Below are 16,615 nucleotides of genomic sequence, written 5' to 3' on the forward strand. Positions count from 1 at the left end.
TCCTAAGCTCTTGGTTCTGCTTCCTCCTCTGCAAACTGGGAAAACAATAGCACCCACCGAAAAGAATTTTTGTGAGCGTTGAATAAATTAATCCACATAAAACAGAGCTAGGCACATAATTACCACCTGCTTTTATTGACATCATAATCGGTTCCGGAACATTCCATTGAGGTCCAGTGTTCTTTTCTTCTGCACCTGGCTCCACCTTGCTCTTTGGGGCTTCAAGAAGCCTTCCCTTGGCTTCACCCTGTATTTGAGACTCCAGAAGTGTGGTCTGGAGAAGCGGGGCATTCTGGGAACAGGACCAGTGGAGCTTTTGGGGAAATCCCAGCTGTAGTATTGGGATCCAACCGCAGGAACTGGGGCGAGAGCGAGGAGGGGAAGGTGGGAGTGTGGGAAGGGGAGCTGCTGTAGACAGAGCAGATGTCCTGTTCCGCTGCCGTGGCCCTCTGGCCTGAAGGCTCCGGAAGACTCTCTCGGGGCAGGTCAGCAGGGCAAGGGAGGTCACAGATTTATGACCATTTGTTACACAAAGAATTTGCTCAGGCCTCCCACACAGGGACCTGGAATGTCCAGAAACAACTTGGGGTGGGGGTTGGTAGGAGGGGAGGGCAGAGCAGCGCTGGGGCTTCCTTGGGCAGCTCAGCCCCCACCTCTGGTTAGGGGCAGGCGGGAGCCTCCAGAGTCACCAGTCCACCTTGACCCGCCCCTGGGGATATGGACCCACCTTCCCAAGGTGACTCCAGGGTCAGTGAAAGAGTCCCGTCTGAGCCACTGTCTCTTAGGACCCAGATGTGCTTATGACTTCCAGGGTGGGGACAGGTTGCAGGGAAATACAGGAAGCAGGATCTGAGGGCAATGGGAATGGACTGTCTCTAAAAACTGCACTGCCCCCCATCCCCGTTCTCATGCTTCCTGTGCCAGGCCCTCCGCCCATCTGTGTGACTGAGCTTCTGTCTGGTCTGTATTTTTTTTCCTTTGGCTGCTGCTGCTTCCGTCTCCCTAGGTCAGCCACGCCCCCCCACCCCCATCCCTTACCGTGCATGGCTTCTGCTCACCGCTTTCCCTCGCAGGGGTCTTGGCTTCTCCGCCACTCTCTTCTCCGTGTCAGAAACACCACAGGGTGTGGGGAGAAGGGCTGACGCCCCAGCCCATTCTCCCAGAGAAGGATTGTTCTTTCCCCAAAATCGTGTTTCCCAACAGTTGTTTTTGCAACTGTGTAGTGATTTAATGTCTAATTGGTTTCTTTATTGTAAAATAAACACATGGACCAAATTATTTTCTGAAATCAGTATCATATGTCATCTTCATCAGCTTAGGCTGCAACAACAAAGTACTGGATGGCTTGTTATTAACAACTGAAATGCATTTCTCACGGTCCTGGAGGCTGGAAGTCCAAGTTTACGGCGCCAGCACAGTCAGGTTTGGGTGAGGATGCTCTTCCGGGTTGTAGGCTATGGAATTCTTGTTGCTGTAGCCTCACGTGGCAAAAGGAAGGGGTGAGCTAGCTCCCAGGCGTCTTAGAAGAGCACTGATCCCTTTCATGAGGCTGCATCCTCAGGACCTGAATTCCTCTCAGATGCCCCGCCTCCAACATTACCTTGGGGGCTAGATTTCCTACAGGAAAGCATAAATGAAAGAAATTAATAAACTAGACTAGGTCAAAGCTCAAATATGTGTTCATCAAAAGACACTGTTCAGAAAGTGAAAAGTCAAGCCAAAGACTGGAATTAAAAACCTCTCATCCAGAACATGTAAAGAACAAAAAGCCCACTGTGGGGGGGATCCGCCCGCAGGGCCCCCCCACCCCCACCCAGCCACCAAGGATGAGAATAAGTCTACCAAGACATGATCTGCTTGGGGAGGAAAGGTGGCCGATCGCTCAAAGGAGAAGGGCCAAGAGCCTTTTCCTCAATGGGCTTTTATTGGGTTCATTTTGCACAGGAATACAGGTAAAGCTCATTAATCATTGTCAGGCGGTAAGGATCAAACAATATACCACATACAAAGAACTCTGAGGGCCTATTCTGAGTCAGGGTCTATTAGCTAAAGAGCCATAAAACTTTGGGAGACAAACTCATTTCCTGCTCGGACCCTTATCATTTAATCAAAAATGTTCTTAGCAAAGCAGATTTCACAGGATTTTACATATTCTTTCTTTGGCCTGATCACCCTGGGGAGCCCACCCTTTCCAGCACAGGGCTGCACCACCCTCTGTCATTGTTTCAGGCTTAAGTCAGGCAGGGTGGTTCCCAACAACCCCCCCCAAAACAAACAAACAAACAAACAAACAAACAACACAGTAGGAATACAACAGACTGTTTAAGGGGGGAAAAAGTCAAAAGTATATGAACCAGCCTTTCACAAAGAGGATTTCCACGTGGCCAAAAAATGAGACAAAGTGAACTTGAAATGGCGCGCAACTGCCTTGGACATCGGGAACATGCACATTGACACGAGGAGGAGGAGCCGACACTCGCCCTCAGAAAGGCCCAGAAGAAAATGAGACAAGGCCACGGCCAGCGAGGACACACAACACCTAGAAATCTCCCGTCCTGCCGGAGCAGGTGCACATTGGCAGGAGGCCTGGGAGAATGCGTTAGCAGTATTTGCAAGAGCAGAACCTGCCCCCAAAATTCCACTCTGAGTTTGTATCTCAGAGAAACGTGTCTACCAAACAACACACACAAGAATGTGCCTATCACAGCCTTTGTCCCAGCTCCAAATTGGGGACGACGCCGATGTCCGTCACCAGTGGAACGGAGAAGTCCACTGCACATTCTTTTTTTGCGTGGTTGTTTTTGCCAGGTCTTTTTATGTGACTGTTCAGTGTACAGTGATTGCTAGTGGGTGTCCGGAGTTGTGCGCCCATCACCACCATTGAATGGTAGACCATTCCATGACCCCAGAAAGACCCCTCGCGCTCATGTGCCGTCTTCCCCTTCTCCCCAGCCCCAGCCCTCCACTCATCGAATCCATCCCTGTCCCTGCAGATTCGCCTTGTCTGAGAATTTCATATGCAGGGAGTCACTCAACAAGTGGCCTGTTATGTAGGGCTCCTTTCACTTAGGCTAGTGCTTTTTCGGGCTCATCCACGCATGCGTGGGCACTCCATTCCTTTCCAGGCTGAGTACGGTTGCGCAGTGTGGGCCACTGTGGTTTGTTCATTCACTCATTCGCTGGCGGACACTAGGGTTGTTTCCACTGTTTGGCTGTTATGAATAAGGCTGCTATGAATATTCATATGGAAGTCTCTCTGTGGACATACGTTTTCATTTCTCTTGGGTGAATATTCCCAGAAGTGCAATGGCTGGGGCATATGAAACGTCGTTATGTTTTACTTCTTAAGAGATTGCCAAACTGTTCCCAAAGTGGACGGGCTGTTTTGCATTCCCAGCATCGATTTACAAAGGGTCTAGTGGCACCTCTGCTAACAACGGTCACCGTCTTTTTTATTATGGTCGCCTTTGTGGTACAAAGGAGTCACACTTACTATGTTTTCAATTTCTCTGATGGCTAGAGAGGTTGACCATTTTATCATATGCTTATTGGATATTCATATGCTGTCTCTGGTGAAATAGCTATTCAGTTATTTTGCCTATTTTTAAATTGGATTAATTGTGTTGTTCAGTTATGAGTATTCTATCAGGTGCTGTGTATTTTTAGACACACGTCTTTAAGCAGATCTAGAATTTGCAAATATTTCCTTCTAGTGGTTAGGTGTTCTTAACGGCGACTGCTAAAGTTTTATATGTTGATGAAATTCAATGAATTAATTTTTTATTTTATGGATTGTACTTTTGTTGCCATCCCTAAGAAACCAAAGATTTTCTCTTGAGTTTTGTAGTTATATCTTTACCTGTCAGCCTCTGATCCATTTTGAGTTTAATTTTGTGAATGGTGGGATGAGTGGGATCCACCTTTATTTTATTGCATGTGGCTATTTCGTTGTGCTACCACAATTTACTAGGGAAAAAAAACCACATTCTTTTACCATCAAATTACCTTGGCTCCTTTATTGAAAAATCAATTGACCACAAATGTGAGGGTTTGTTTCTGAGCTGTCAGTTCTGTAGTCCACTGATCAATATCTCTATCCTTATTCAGTCCCACATTCTATGACTATAGATTTATAGTAAGTTTGAAATTAGGAAGCTGTGTCTCCTAACTCCGTTATACTTTCTCAAGAGTGTTTTTGCGATTCTAGGATCTTTGCCCTTTAATATAAATTCTAGAAACAGCTAGTCAATTTCTGCACACACACACACCAAAGGGCCTGCTTAGATTTTGATAAGAATTGGGCTGAATCTAAGGGCTGAATGAAGCAGAAATTCCCTATTGACAATGAGTCTTCCAATCCATAGATGCAGAATGTCTCTCTCTATTAGATTTCTCTGCTTCCTCTTGGCCATGACATTTAATTGTCACTGAACAGATCTGGCACTGTGTTATCATGTCATCTGCAAATTCTTCCTTTCTGATCCGAATGCCTTTTATTTCTCTTTGTCGCTTAATTTCTTGGCTAGAACCTCCAATAAAATGTTGAATAAAAGTGCCCAGAGCAGCAGCTCCTTCTCTTCTTTTCCATCTCGGGGGGAAACGACTCGGCCTTTCATCATCAATACAATGGTAGCTGTGGGTTTTTCCTAGATGCCCACTATCAGATTGAGGAAGTTCCCTTCTATCTTTAGTTAGTTAGTTTTTTTTTTTTTTTTTACCGTGAAAGGATGTTGGTTTTTTAAAAAAGATCCTATGGTATTTATTTTTGGAGAGAGGGGAAGGAAGGGAGAAAGAGAAGGAGAGAAACCAGGGACTGAACCCATAACCCAGGCATGTCCCCTGACCAGGAATTGAATAGCGGACCTTTTGCTTTGCGGGATGACACCCAACCAACTTGAGCCACACCTTTGTCACGTTTTAAAAAATCACTTTTTCTGGCCAGACGAGGGCCGGGGTCCATGCAGCAGGTACAGCCTCCCTGGGGCTTCCGCTTCCTGGGCCTCAGAGGACGAGAAGGCCAGGAGAGGGCCCCTTTCCTCCATGGTCTGTCCAGGAGGGCCTTTCCCCAAGCAGCCAGCCGCCGACTACAGGGGTGGAATTCGTCTAGGTCACCCTGCTCCCTGAAGGCTCCCGGGGATTCCGAGTGCCCTCAGTTCCCCTCTACTTCTCTGTAGTTTTCCCTCTGTGCCCAGATCTCCGGGGCAAACAGATCACAAGAAAAGCAAGGTCAGAAGGCACTGTGGAAAGAACCTTGGACTTGGGGATGTACTTCCATGGGTTTCTTCTCTCCTCCGTCCACATCATTTCTTACCCTCTCTTTGCTTCCCTGTTCCGATTCCTCCTGTGTAGGGTGTCGTCTCTTCTCTTAACTGCGGCCACCACCTCTTGTCTGGGGACTATGAACAGGGGTTTCCCTGGGACAGGCATGTCACCTCTCCAGCTCAGACTTCCCCCACATGGGAAATGAGCAACGGCCACCCAGGCCCTCTCAATGCCAAAGGGTTGTGTGAGGACCGCTTGGAGCGGAGAATGAGAAAGTCTCTGATCCTCACTTGACCTTGTAGTGGCGAATAGCATCAATTGCCACTTCCCAGAACTAGAGCGTCAGCTCAGGGACACAGGGCTTTGCAGCCAAGCCCTCGCTGCCCGTTTCAGAGTCCCGATCTCTGAAACTTGGGGTAAAAGCCACATTAGTCCCACCCCACAGGCTCTCAGGGGCCTCTTGTTCTGGTGGCACACTGAAAAACCAGACCGGAAACCCACTCGACGTCTCACCTGGCAGAAGAGAGCAGTGGAGTGTGTAGGATTATTCACTTTTTAAAAAAATATTTTATTTATTTTTAGAGAGGGGAAGGGAGGGAGAAAGAGAGACAGAGAGAAACATCAATGCGTGGTTGCTGAGGGTCATGGCCTGCAACCCAGGCATGTACCCTGACTGGGAATCGAACCTACGACGCTTTGGTTCGCAGCCTGCGCTCAATCCACTGAGCTACACCAGCCAGGTGGATTATTCACTTTTCTAAGAAATTTCTTCCTGGAAGAAAAGCAATTATGGTCTTATAATGGGACTTGCTTTCAGAGCCCAGGCCAGAACAAGCTCCTCACTCGGAATAAAGCGCTAGAGGGTAAGTCTCCGTCTCCTCCTCACCTGGCCGCAGCTCCTTGGAGGAATTCCAGGATTTGCAAAGGCTGGCTGGCTCTTCACCCAGCCTGCTTTCCCTTCTTCCTGGACTCTCCGTGGGAGAATGTTCCCCAGCCTCCTTTGCAGGTAGGCAAAGCCACGTGTTGGAATCTGGTTCACCGAAAGGTGAGCAGAGCTCACACACCCTGTTTCCAGACCTGGGCCACACCAGCCTCCCACGCTCCACGCCCTGTTCTAGGCTAGGGAGCCTGGGCTTCCTGTACATGTGCCCAGTGACCTGTCAACAACAGCAGAGCCACGGATGGAAGGAGGCGGGGTCTCTGGCCACCCCGTGTGGAAGAGCTGCCCATGAATCAGGAACACCCACTGTGCATTTCAGGTAGTGAGAAATCCACTCCCGCCGTGTCTGAGCTTGTTTGGGGCTCATTTGTTACAGCACCTGGTTAGCGCACCTGGTCCCACCTGCTTTTGGTTGCACTACAGAAGACACCTTATATCCTTCGTGAGTTTCACACTTTTTTCAAACTCACAGAAACCCAGAATATTTTCTTACACCTCTGTCAACGCCTTCAACTGCAACGTGCCCCAGGGCTGCATCCTCTCCCGGTCGCTGAAGCGGATCTGCCCGCCATGAGCCGATCATCACAGCGTGGGAGCGGAGAGAGCAGGAGGTGAGGACCAGGAGACAGCAGATACAGATAACCCTTTCGAGTTTTACTGTAAAGATGCAGAATCAGAAGCAGATGTGGGTCAGGGCACTATTTATTTTTATCCCTTCTTTGTAATTTTTTCCTGTGAAAATATTGTATTGGCCTTTTGGGCAGACACAGGACTTTCTTTGCCAGGAGGACGGGTCCCGCCCCGGTTCTGTTGGAACCAGCACCTGGTCTCCCCCCAGCGCAGCCCACCCCGCGCTTCTTGTCTGCAGGGCTGGAGCCTGGCCCGCCCGGCACCGCGGAGAAGCCCGGGCTGGCGATACCAGCGCTTGGGTCATTTTGATCCCCAGATCGCTATGTTCCCAGATCCCCAAACCAAAGTTTCCAGTGTCTGAGAAGTTATTGTTTTCATGACTCGTATTCACGCGCCTTTAGACCTTTCCCCAGGATCTCCCTTAGCCCCACGGACTGTGTGGTGACCTTTTCGCTTGTCCCGATGCCGAAGGGTCCGAGGGTGTATCTGGCTTTGGGGAACTCGGGGGCCTGGCCTGTGAGCTGCTCCAGCACCTTGGCTGCCCGGGTCAGTCTGTCTCCACTTTCCCCCACACAGCTAGCTGTTGAGAGAGAGCTTGGGATGCGAAGTTCCCACGTGGGGTTTGAGCCCGCGTCACAGTTATGGATTTTTAGAGAGAGAGCGGGAGGAAGCAGGGTTGGGGGTGGGGAGGGAGAGAGAGAAACATAGATTTGTTGCTCCACTTATTTATGCATTCACTGGTGGATTCTTGTACGTGCCCTGCTCAGGGAATCGAACCCACAGCCTTGTTGTATTGGGACAACGTTCTAACCAACTGAGCTATGTGGCCATCCCAAAGGTGGGAGAAAGAGCAGTCTGTCACATGCAGATGAGAATGACACAGCAGACAGGGGACACTGATGGTGCAGGACAGGAAGGGGGGCACTGAGGAGTAATTGCCTGGAGTCGGAGAGGGGATTAGCCAGGAGCAGGGAGGAGGCGCGTCGTGGGTATTTTCGGTGGCTGTGGGTGGGCGTGCTCTGTTTTCTCAGGAAAATGGGTGTCAGGGTCACCAGTGGAGAGTGAGGGGCAGGGAGCCGGGGGTGAGGATGTGAGTGGAGGGGAGGAGGAATGGAACCGTCGAGGCTGGTGGGGGGAGCCAACGAGCCAGGGGAGTGTACCAGGACCTTGGGGCAGCCCGGAGGGGCCATGGGAGACGAGTGACCTTGAACTCGCGGCTAGCATGGCTGGGTGCTTCTCTCCAGCCGTGCCCACCTTGTGTCGGAGCAGAGAGTGAGGAGGTGGGTTTCACCCAGTTATGTTTTTGTCACGAGGTTGCAGGAAGGGTGGGAGTTGACGTTATTTGGGCAGGAGACTTGAGGGTACAGGCAAACAGTGCTTGCAGTGAGAGTCCGTGGAAGTGGAGGTAAGTAAGGAGAGAAGCAAGGACCCGAGGGAGGAGCAAGGGACAGGGAAAGGGGACAGCATTGGGCAGGTGGGGTGGGATTAATCACCCAAGGTAAACGAGCTGGGCAGATAAAGGGTGGCTCGTGGAAAGCGGGGTGTCTGAAACTGAGGGGAGTAACTGAGGGGAGTAACTACTCAGGGGAGTAGTTACTGGTAATGAGGAGGTCAAGGGCGTGACCGTGGGAGTGAGGGGCTGAGGTCGGTGGAGGATAAGTTCCGTGGAGCAGAGGAGGTCATGGAACAGGGAGGCGGTGACCGAGGTCACCATGCTTGTGACAGAATCACATTGGAGAGTATGACTATGAGCTGGGAGCTAAAACTGTCACTGAGGGAGGGGTGACACTGGGGGTGTGTAGATGGTGGCAGCAGGAGTGGGTAAGGGACGTTAAACCCGGGGGAGACAGCAGCTACTGCTAAGAAGCCGCAGGCGAAGCAGGGTCCTCGGGGGAGAGCGGAGTTTAGAGCGAACAGGTGGAGAGGCCAGGAGGACTCGGACGAGGGTGCCCGTTCATTACAGAGCTGCCAGTAACAGCGAACATCGGGGAACGACCTGAACGCCGGCGGCCAGGGGAATGGCCAAACAAACAACAGACTCATCCAAAACAGAATTTGCCACGCACGATAGTGAACACGAATGTGCGGGCTCCACGTGGATCGGGGCGAGAAAAGCTTACAAACACAAACTCGGGTGAGAGAAAAGTATGTCGTGAAAGGTTACACTCAGCAGGATGCGTCTCATGTGAGTGTTAACACCCACCAAACAATACTGTGTTGAGTTTACAGGCTATGAAAGGATAATGACATCCTTAGGAAGGACCCCTGGCAACTTCCGGATGCTCCCGTGGAGAGAGGAGGAGGGGAAATGGGTGAGGGTGGGGGTAAGGTAGTGTTGGTTGTATCGAAAATATTGTACTTCTTAGTAAACAAAGGAAGAGAAATGAACCGAAACATAGCAAAATGTCAATGTCTGTTCAATCTTGGTTGTGGGTCCCAAGATTTATTTTATTTTTCTGTGTGTTTGAGAGATTTTTTGGGGGGTGGAGTTTTACAGTATAACCCAGAGGGGATTGTTATTATTGTTATTATAAAGCACAGTAATCAGGACGGTGTGGTACTGGTATAAGGATGGACACATAGGTGAATGGAACAGGGTCAAGAGGCCAGAAACAAATGTAAACTTTTAGAGGCAAACTGGTTTCTGGCAAGGGCTCCGAGACCATTCGATGGGGAAGGAAGGGCCTTTCAATACCGATGCCGGGACTAGATAGCCACATGCAGAAGAATGAATTTGGACACCCACCTCACATCACATGCAAAAATCAACTCAAAATGGGTCAAAGACCGAAATGTAAGAGCTAAAACTATGACCCTCTTCGAAGCAAACAAGGAGAGATTTTCGTGTCCTTGTATTAGGAAATGGCCTCTTAGGTTCGATGCCTGCAGCGCAAGTCACCAGAGAAACGCTAGGTAAGCTGGACATCATCAAAATGAGAACGTTTGTGCTTCGCAAGACACTGTCAACAAAGCGAAAAGGCGAGCCAGAGAGTGGGAGAAAGTGAGGATCTAACATCAAGATACCTAAAGCACTGTTACAAGTCAACTTCAACATAAAAAAAAAAAGAAACCCAATTTAGAAATGGTCAAGGGCTATGAATAGACATTTTTCCAAGGAAGAAACACAGAAGGCCAACATGCACACGGTAGGATGCTCAGTGCAATGAGTCATCAGGAAAACGCGACTCAGGCCACAATGACATACGACTTCACACCCACTGGGCAGAAGCAAAAGGACAGATGAGCTACCATGTGACTCAGCAACCCCCCCCCAAAAAAAAAGAAGACGGACAGTAACAAGGGTTGGTGTAAAAATGGAAAAATTGGGCCTCTCCTACATTGCTGGTGGGTACCGTATGGAAAATACAGCACCTCCCTGGAAACAATCTGGTAGATGCCCCAAAAGTCCAAGAGTTACCGTGTGACCCGGCAATCTCACCCCTACTTAGATACCCCCACGTTCACAGAAAAGCTTACACCCAGTGTCCATAGCAACATCACTCACAATAGCCAAAAAGTGGAAGCCATCCAAACACGCGGTGACTGACGAGTGGGTAAACAGACTACGCCCGCCCACAGGGAAATACTATTCGGCCATAAAGAAGGAGCACAGAACTGATACAAGCTACAGCATGGATGACCCTTGAACACTTAGGCTAAGTGACAGAAGGCAGTCGCAAGAGGCTGTGTATTGCATGATTGTATGAAATGTCCACATAACGCCACCTCACTGAGACAGAAAGTAGATTAGTGGCTGTCAGGGGTGAGAAATAGGGGAAACTCATGAATGACTCCTGAGGGGTGCCGTGTTTTTTCTTGGGGTGATGAACATAGTTCGGAATTAGCAGCAATGGTTATATACCTTGTGAATATATTAAAAACCACTGAATTATACTCTTGAAAAGATGGATTGTTATAGCATGTGAACTGTATCTCAACGTAAAAACAAAGACAAAAATCAGTAGATGGCTTCCGTTCTCTGAGCCTCAGTTCCCCATCCTAGGGGGCCGGAACTCAGGCCCACCCCGCGGAGATGGGCTCCACTCGTGGCTCGCCTCTCCCACGGGTGCCTCTGTTCCCACTCTGACCGCGGCCGCAGGCAGCGAGCTGTGAGAGCGCCGCGGGGCTCTGGCTTCAGATCTGAGCTCAGACTCGGACCCCACCGCTGCCGGGTGTGAACTCTCTCTAAGTCTCAGTTTCCTTGTGGGAGAAAAGGGGCTGATACTGGTGGCCTCTTCTGTCTGTTGCCGGGGGGGGGGGGGGGTGGTGATGAGGTAGCGGATGTAAAGCACAAGACGCAGTAAGTCTGGCACTCAGTAAGCACCAGCTGGCTGTCTCCTACTTCTTTTTCGTCATCATCATCATTGTCATCATTATCATTATCATCATTATCATTATCATTATTATTATTGTGGCCATCTAGCCCCTCAATTTTTACTTCTCTCCACCCTCCTTTCCATCCATCCCAGGATTTCCCAGTTGCCTGCGCCAAGTGGTGATCTGGACTCAGCTGCAAAGACCTAGCCTCCTGGCTCACTCTGGACGCGCTCTGCTCACCAGGGCCCAGACTTGCCAGCCCACTAGGTCAGGCCCCCAGATAAATGCACCCCTCCTTCTTCCTAGCTCCCAGGGACATGACAGGGTGCTGATCTCCTCCCTCCCAGGGAGACAGAGGGCAGGATGCACTCCCTGCCCCCGGGGGGGCTTTGGGTAAGGCTGGCAGCCTGCAGCTCAGAAATCAGGGGCTCCATGTGGAGCCCTCTCCTGGGCCCCTCCTACCTTTGCTGAAAAGAGGAAGCTTCCAGGCAGCTGTTCTGAGGAGGGACTTTCTCTCTGCAAAAGCCCAGCCATTCTACTTCTAGGAATTTGTCCCCCAGACACGGTCCCCCTAGTGACAATGCTCGAGTAAGTTTAGCTGTATGACTTAAAAGTCCGGGAAAGCCCAAAATGTCCATCGGTAGGTGGCTGGCTACCCGCATTTGGTCCATCCATACGGTGGAAAGCACAGCCATTGGAAAGAATGAGATGGCGCTAAACCACTGCAGGGACTGATTCCAAGTCGGAAAAAGCAAAGTACAAAACAGGGTTTTTGTATTAACGACAGGCTATGCTTTCCCCTCCCTCACCCCGCCCTCTGTCCCTCCCTTTCCTCAGTTTCTCTTGGGAACACCCTTACAGGTGTGCAAACACCTTTACAGGTGTGCTAGCTGGCGTGGGCAGAACCTATTTCTGAAGGAACAAGAAATCGTTAGGCCTGGTTTCCTGTGAGGCCGGGAAATGAAGGCTGGGGGGATGAGTCCGAGGTGGGACCACTTTCCAGTTAACCCCTTCTTGTGCTGCATGAATTTAAAATTTCATCTATTGAATAGGTCCATGGTGCACATGGAAAAAATTTCAAATCACATCCAAGGCTGTTTATTTGGTGGAAAGTAAGCCTCCCCTCCTCTGGTCCCCTGCCCTATCCCTGCCCCATTTCCCTCCTTAGGGGCTACCAATGCGGTCAGTTGTATTTCTTTCCAGATATACAGCATGCACTTGTGTAAATATGTGTTTATATGTACTTAAGTCGATTTTTATTGTGGTAAAATATACATAACATACAATTTACCATTTTTTAAAGATTTTTTTTTACTTATTTATTTTGAGAGAGAGAGGAAGAGGAGAACAAAGAGAGGGAAACATTAATGTGTGGTTGCCTCTCATGCGCCCCCAGCTGGGGACCTGGCCCACAACCCCGGCACATGCCCTGACTGGGAATCGAACCGGCGACCCTGCGGTTCACAGCCCACGCTCAGTCTACAATGCCACGCCAGCCAGGGACAATTTACCATTTTGACCACTTACTTCTAAGTACAGTTTAGTGGCATTAAGCACACTCATGCTGCTATTCAACCATCACCACCATCGTTTCCAGAACTTTCCACCTTCCCAATCTGCAACTCTGTCCCCATTAAACACGCACTCCCCATCCCCCACCTCTAGCCCCTGGCAACCGTCACTGTACTTTCTGTCTCTAGGGATTTGTTGACTCTGGGAACCTCAGGAAGGTGGAATCATACCGTATTTGCCTTATTTCCCTGAGCCTCATGGTCTCAAGTTCATCCATGTTGTAGCCTGTTGCTGGCCTGGAAAAGGAAAAGAAGCTTCCTCCTGTTTCAGGCTGCATAAATACCACCCCTCGCATGGATTTATCACACTTTGTTTATCTCTTATTCATCTGTTGATGGCCGTTTGGGTTGTTTCCATCTTTATGTATTTTTTTGACTAAACAAAGATGGGTTTAAACAAGAGAAGAAGGAAGTCTGGGGAACAGAGGGTTTGCTCGGGGAGGTCTCCACGTGCTGCAGCCAGCGCAGCGTGACGGGGCCCCTCCGCCACAGGCGGGCCGGAGAGCACCTCCCCTTCGAAGGCACCTGCCGGTGGTTACCTGCGGGTGCTTCCCCCGCGTCAGCCCCGGAGGAACTCCCCTTTCCCTTCTTTGACAGCTGGCCCTCCACGCGCTGCCTGGCAGCTCAGGGCTCCCTGAACGCTGCGCCTGCCTCTGGTCCAGCTCCAGGGCCCCGGGGGGTGGAGGGGTCGAGGTCGGCTAGTTACAAGTGTGTCTCACCCTCCTCCCAGGTCCCGGGGAAGTGGGGTGGTGGCTGAGCCAGCAGGAAGGGCACAGGTCCCTGGGGACACAGGTGCTGTCCAGGGGGCAGCCCCCGAGACCACCCCTGGAGGGGCCTCCACCCCGGAGGGGCCCCCCCCATGAAAAACCCCCTTTCGGACGAAGAGCCAGCAGAGCGATCCTCCATCTCCCGCAGCAGCGCTCCAAACACAGTCCATTGTTCAAGGGTGACTTCCACATTAAAAAAAATGTTTCTCTTCCCCCCAGTTTTTATTAGGAAACATTTCACCGGTTCGGGAAAGTTGTTAGGGTACCAGCATATCCACCACCTGCCCGAAAGTTGTTAATATGTTTCCATGTATGTCTCACCTCGCCCTTTCTCTGTTTGAGATATTACTATACCAATGATAGGGGACTCAAAACTTGGAAAATTTTAGCCTAAGATAAATAGCCATAAATCTAGCAAGTAATGCGTATGTTAAGCTCTTTGTTTTAGGAACTGCAGATAAGGCCCATCTGGCGTCTGAGAAAAGCAGCCGACCTCCCGGGGCACTGGCTAGAGATTACTGCCTGAAGACATCCGCACCAGGCGACAACCCCCCTCCCACTTGGAGATAGCTATTGCCTAGAAAAAAAGTGCTGCAGCTTCGAACTTGAAAAACTCGCACTAACTCCTGTTTGCCCTCCCCCAACCCCTTTATAAAAGATCTGGCCAGGAAAGAAAGGGGAAGATGGTTTGTTAGGGTATGAACCCGCCATCTTCTCAGATCGCCAGCCATCTGAATAAAGCACCTATCAAAGATTCAATCACTGTCATTGCTTATTGAATTTGGTAGTGACAGGCAGCCCGAATGCCGGTGTCTTATCTGGTTACACCTACACATACCCATATATGTACACACATGCATATATACATATGTGTGTGTGCACACACATTAAACACAATATGCATGCACATACCCGTGTGCACATGTATCTATACACACACATCTCCTCTGAACATGAACTCTTTAAAGGTAAGAGCATCATGACCTTCCCCCTGAAGTTCTTCAGTGTGCGTCTCTCAACAACAAGCACGCTCTCCTACATACCCTCTAAGTCTTTATGACACCTAAGAAAGCCAACAGCAAAGCCCTGATGTCCTCTAATGTTTAAATTTCCCCATGGATCCCCAAAAGGCCTTGCATTGCTGTTTTTCAAAAAACCAGCATTCCGGCAAAGTGCCCGCACCCCACTGACTTGGCTGTCAGACCTCCTGACCGCCTTTTCGTCTTGACTGACCTTATGTACTTTTTTAAAAAACTTTTTTGTTGCTCTTGGGATGGTTTTCTTGCAGAAGGCCAGGAAGGCCCCACCTTCTAGAATGGTCTGAGTGTTTTCCTGTAGGGTCATCCATCTTTTTCCACCCCCCTGCATTTCTGATCAACTAAAAGTTAGGGCTAGAGGCTTGATTAGATTCTGGGTAACACCTTTTCTTTTTTTTTTAAATAGACTTTATTATTGTTATCACTATTTTTTTAAGATTTTATTTATTTATTTTTAGAGAGGGAAAGGAGGGAGAAAGAGAGAGAGAAACACCAATGTGTGGTTGCTGGGGGGTCATGGCCTGCAACCCAGGCATGTGCCCTGACTGGGAATCGAACCTGCGATGCCTTGGTTCACAGCCCGCGCTCAATCCACTGAACTACACCAACCAGGTTGGTAACACCTTTTCTTGTTTTAAAGACTTTTTTTTTTTTTTTGAGAGCAGCTGCAGGTTCACAGCAAACCTGAGGGGAAGGTGCAGAGGTGTCCGGTGTACTCCCTGCCCCCACACATGCGTGGGCTCCCCCGTCGCCAGTGTCCCCCAGCAGCTCGGGGCACGCGTTACAATCCGTGACCTGCAGGGCACATCACACCCCCTCCCAGGTCACGGTCTACATTGGGGTGCACTCTCGGTGCTGCTCACGTCGTCTGCATCACGCGGCATCGCACGGAGGAGGTTCACTGCCTCGAAGATCCTCTCTGCTCCGCCGGGTCACCCCTCTCTCCCCCTCACTCCCGGCGACCACTGCTCTCTTCTCTGTCTCCACAGTTTCACCTTTTCCTGAAGGTCACCCAGTGGGTCTGCGTACCGTGCGTAGCCTTTTCAGACTGGCTTCTCTCGCTTAGCAGTCCACACCAAGTCTCCCTCCTGTGTTTCCATGCCTCAATAGCTCCCTTTTTATCGTTTATTTGAGCACGACACAGTAATCCCATTATCTGAGCGTGCCTGAGTTTGTTTGCCCAGGCACCTCCGGAAGGACCTCGTGGCTGCTTCTCAGTGTGACAGTTCTGAATCAGACTGCCGCCAGGTGGGCTTTTGTGTGGACGCCAAGTTTTCAGCTCCTTCGGAATGTGGCCTCTGTGTTTATTTTGCCATAAACCACCTAACTGTCTCCCCAGGTGGCAGCGCCTGTTTGCATTCCCACAGCCGGGGAGGGGCCTTTCCGTCGCTCTGCACCCCGCCTGGCACCCGGCCCCCCCTTCTGTCTTGTGCCGCGTTAACTGCCTTTCCCTGGTGACGGGGCACGTGGAGCGTCTTTTCACTGGCTTTTGTTTTCTTTTTCATTGGGAAAGTGGCCGTAACAAAATGTGCCACCGACAGGTGTACAGGTCTGTGGTGTCACATCGCCTGTTCCTGTGCAGCCGTCTCCAGCAGCCCCCTCCAGAGCCTGTTCCTGTCCCCGAACAAAACTCATATGTGTCCGACAGTAACCCCCCACTCCTTCCTCCCTCCGGCCCCAGCGGCCCCCATTCTGCCTTCTGTCTCTGTGAACTTGGCTGTTCCAGGGACCTCATGGACGCGGCTCATACAGTGTCCGTCCTGCTGTGACCGGCTTTGGATGATGCCTTCGACCACAGGCCTTCGCTGGTGAGGCTGTGTACTCGTGATACATGCCGGCGACAGGCCCACAGAAGGCTCGCTCCTGTCCCCCCACCTCTCCCACCCGGCTGCACCTTGTCCCCCGCTCCCCCGCACTCCCTCCCCAGGGCCTTCGCGTGTACCCCTGCTGCCCTGGCAGACCCCTCAGTACCCCTGGATTCCAGGCCAGGGCCAGCCCCGGCAGAGGCTTCCCTGGACACCCCCAGCACCTTCCCTGTTTCATTTCCTTCCCGGCACGCGTCACAGCCTGCCATAACCATGTTTGGTATTT

General features: G+C 50.6%; 1 long non-coding RNA gene across 1 annotated transcript; it reads right to left on the bottom strand.

Annotated features, from left to right (window-relative positions):
- Window positions 1-1,239: 1,239 nt before the first annotated feature.
- On the bottom strand, window positions 1,240-15,760 carry LOC118497484. Its single transcript, XR_004900008.1, has 3 exons — window positions 15,520-15,760; window positions 14,730-14,865; window positions 1,240-1,617 (listed from the first exon to the last, which is right to left on the bottom strand). It is a non-coding gene; the product is annotated as an uncharacterized LOC118497484 (long non-coding RNA).
- Between the last annotated feature and the right edge of the window lie 855 nt (window positions 15,761-16,615).

This window comes from Phyllostomus discolor, chromosome 12 (assembly GCF_004126475.2).
Source record: "Phyllostomus discolor isolate MPI-MPIP mPhyDis1 chromosome 12, mPhyDis1.pri.v3, whole genome shotgun sequence".
NCBI classification, from domain to species: Eukaryota; Metazoa; Chordata; class Mammalia; order Chiroptera; family Phyllostomidae; genus Phyllostomus; species Phyllostomus discolor.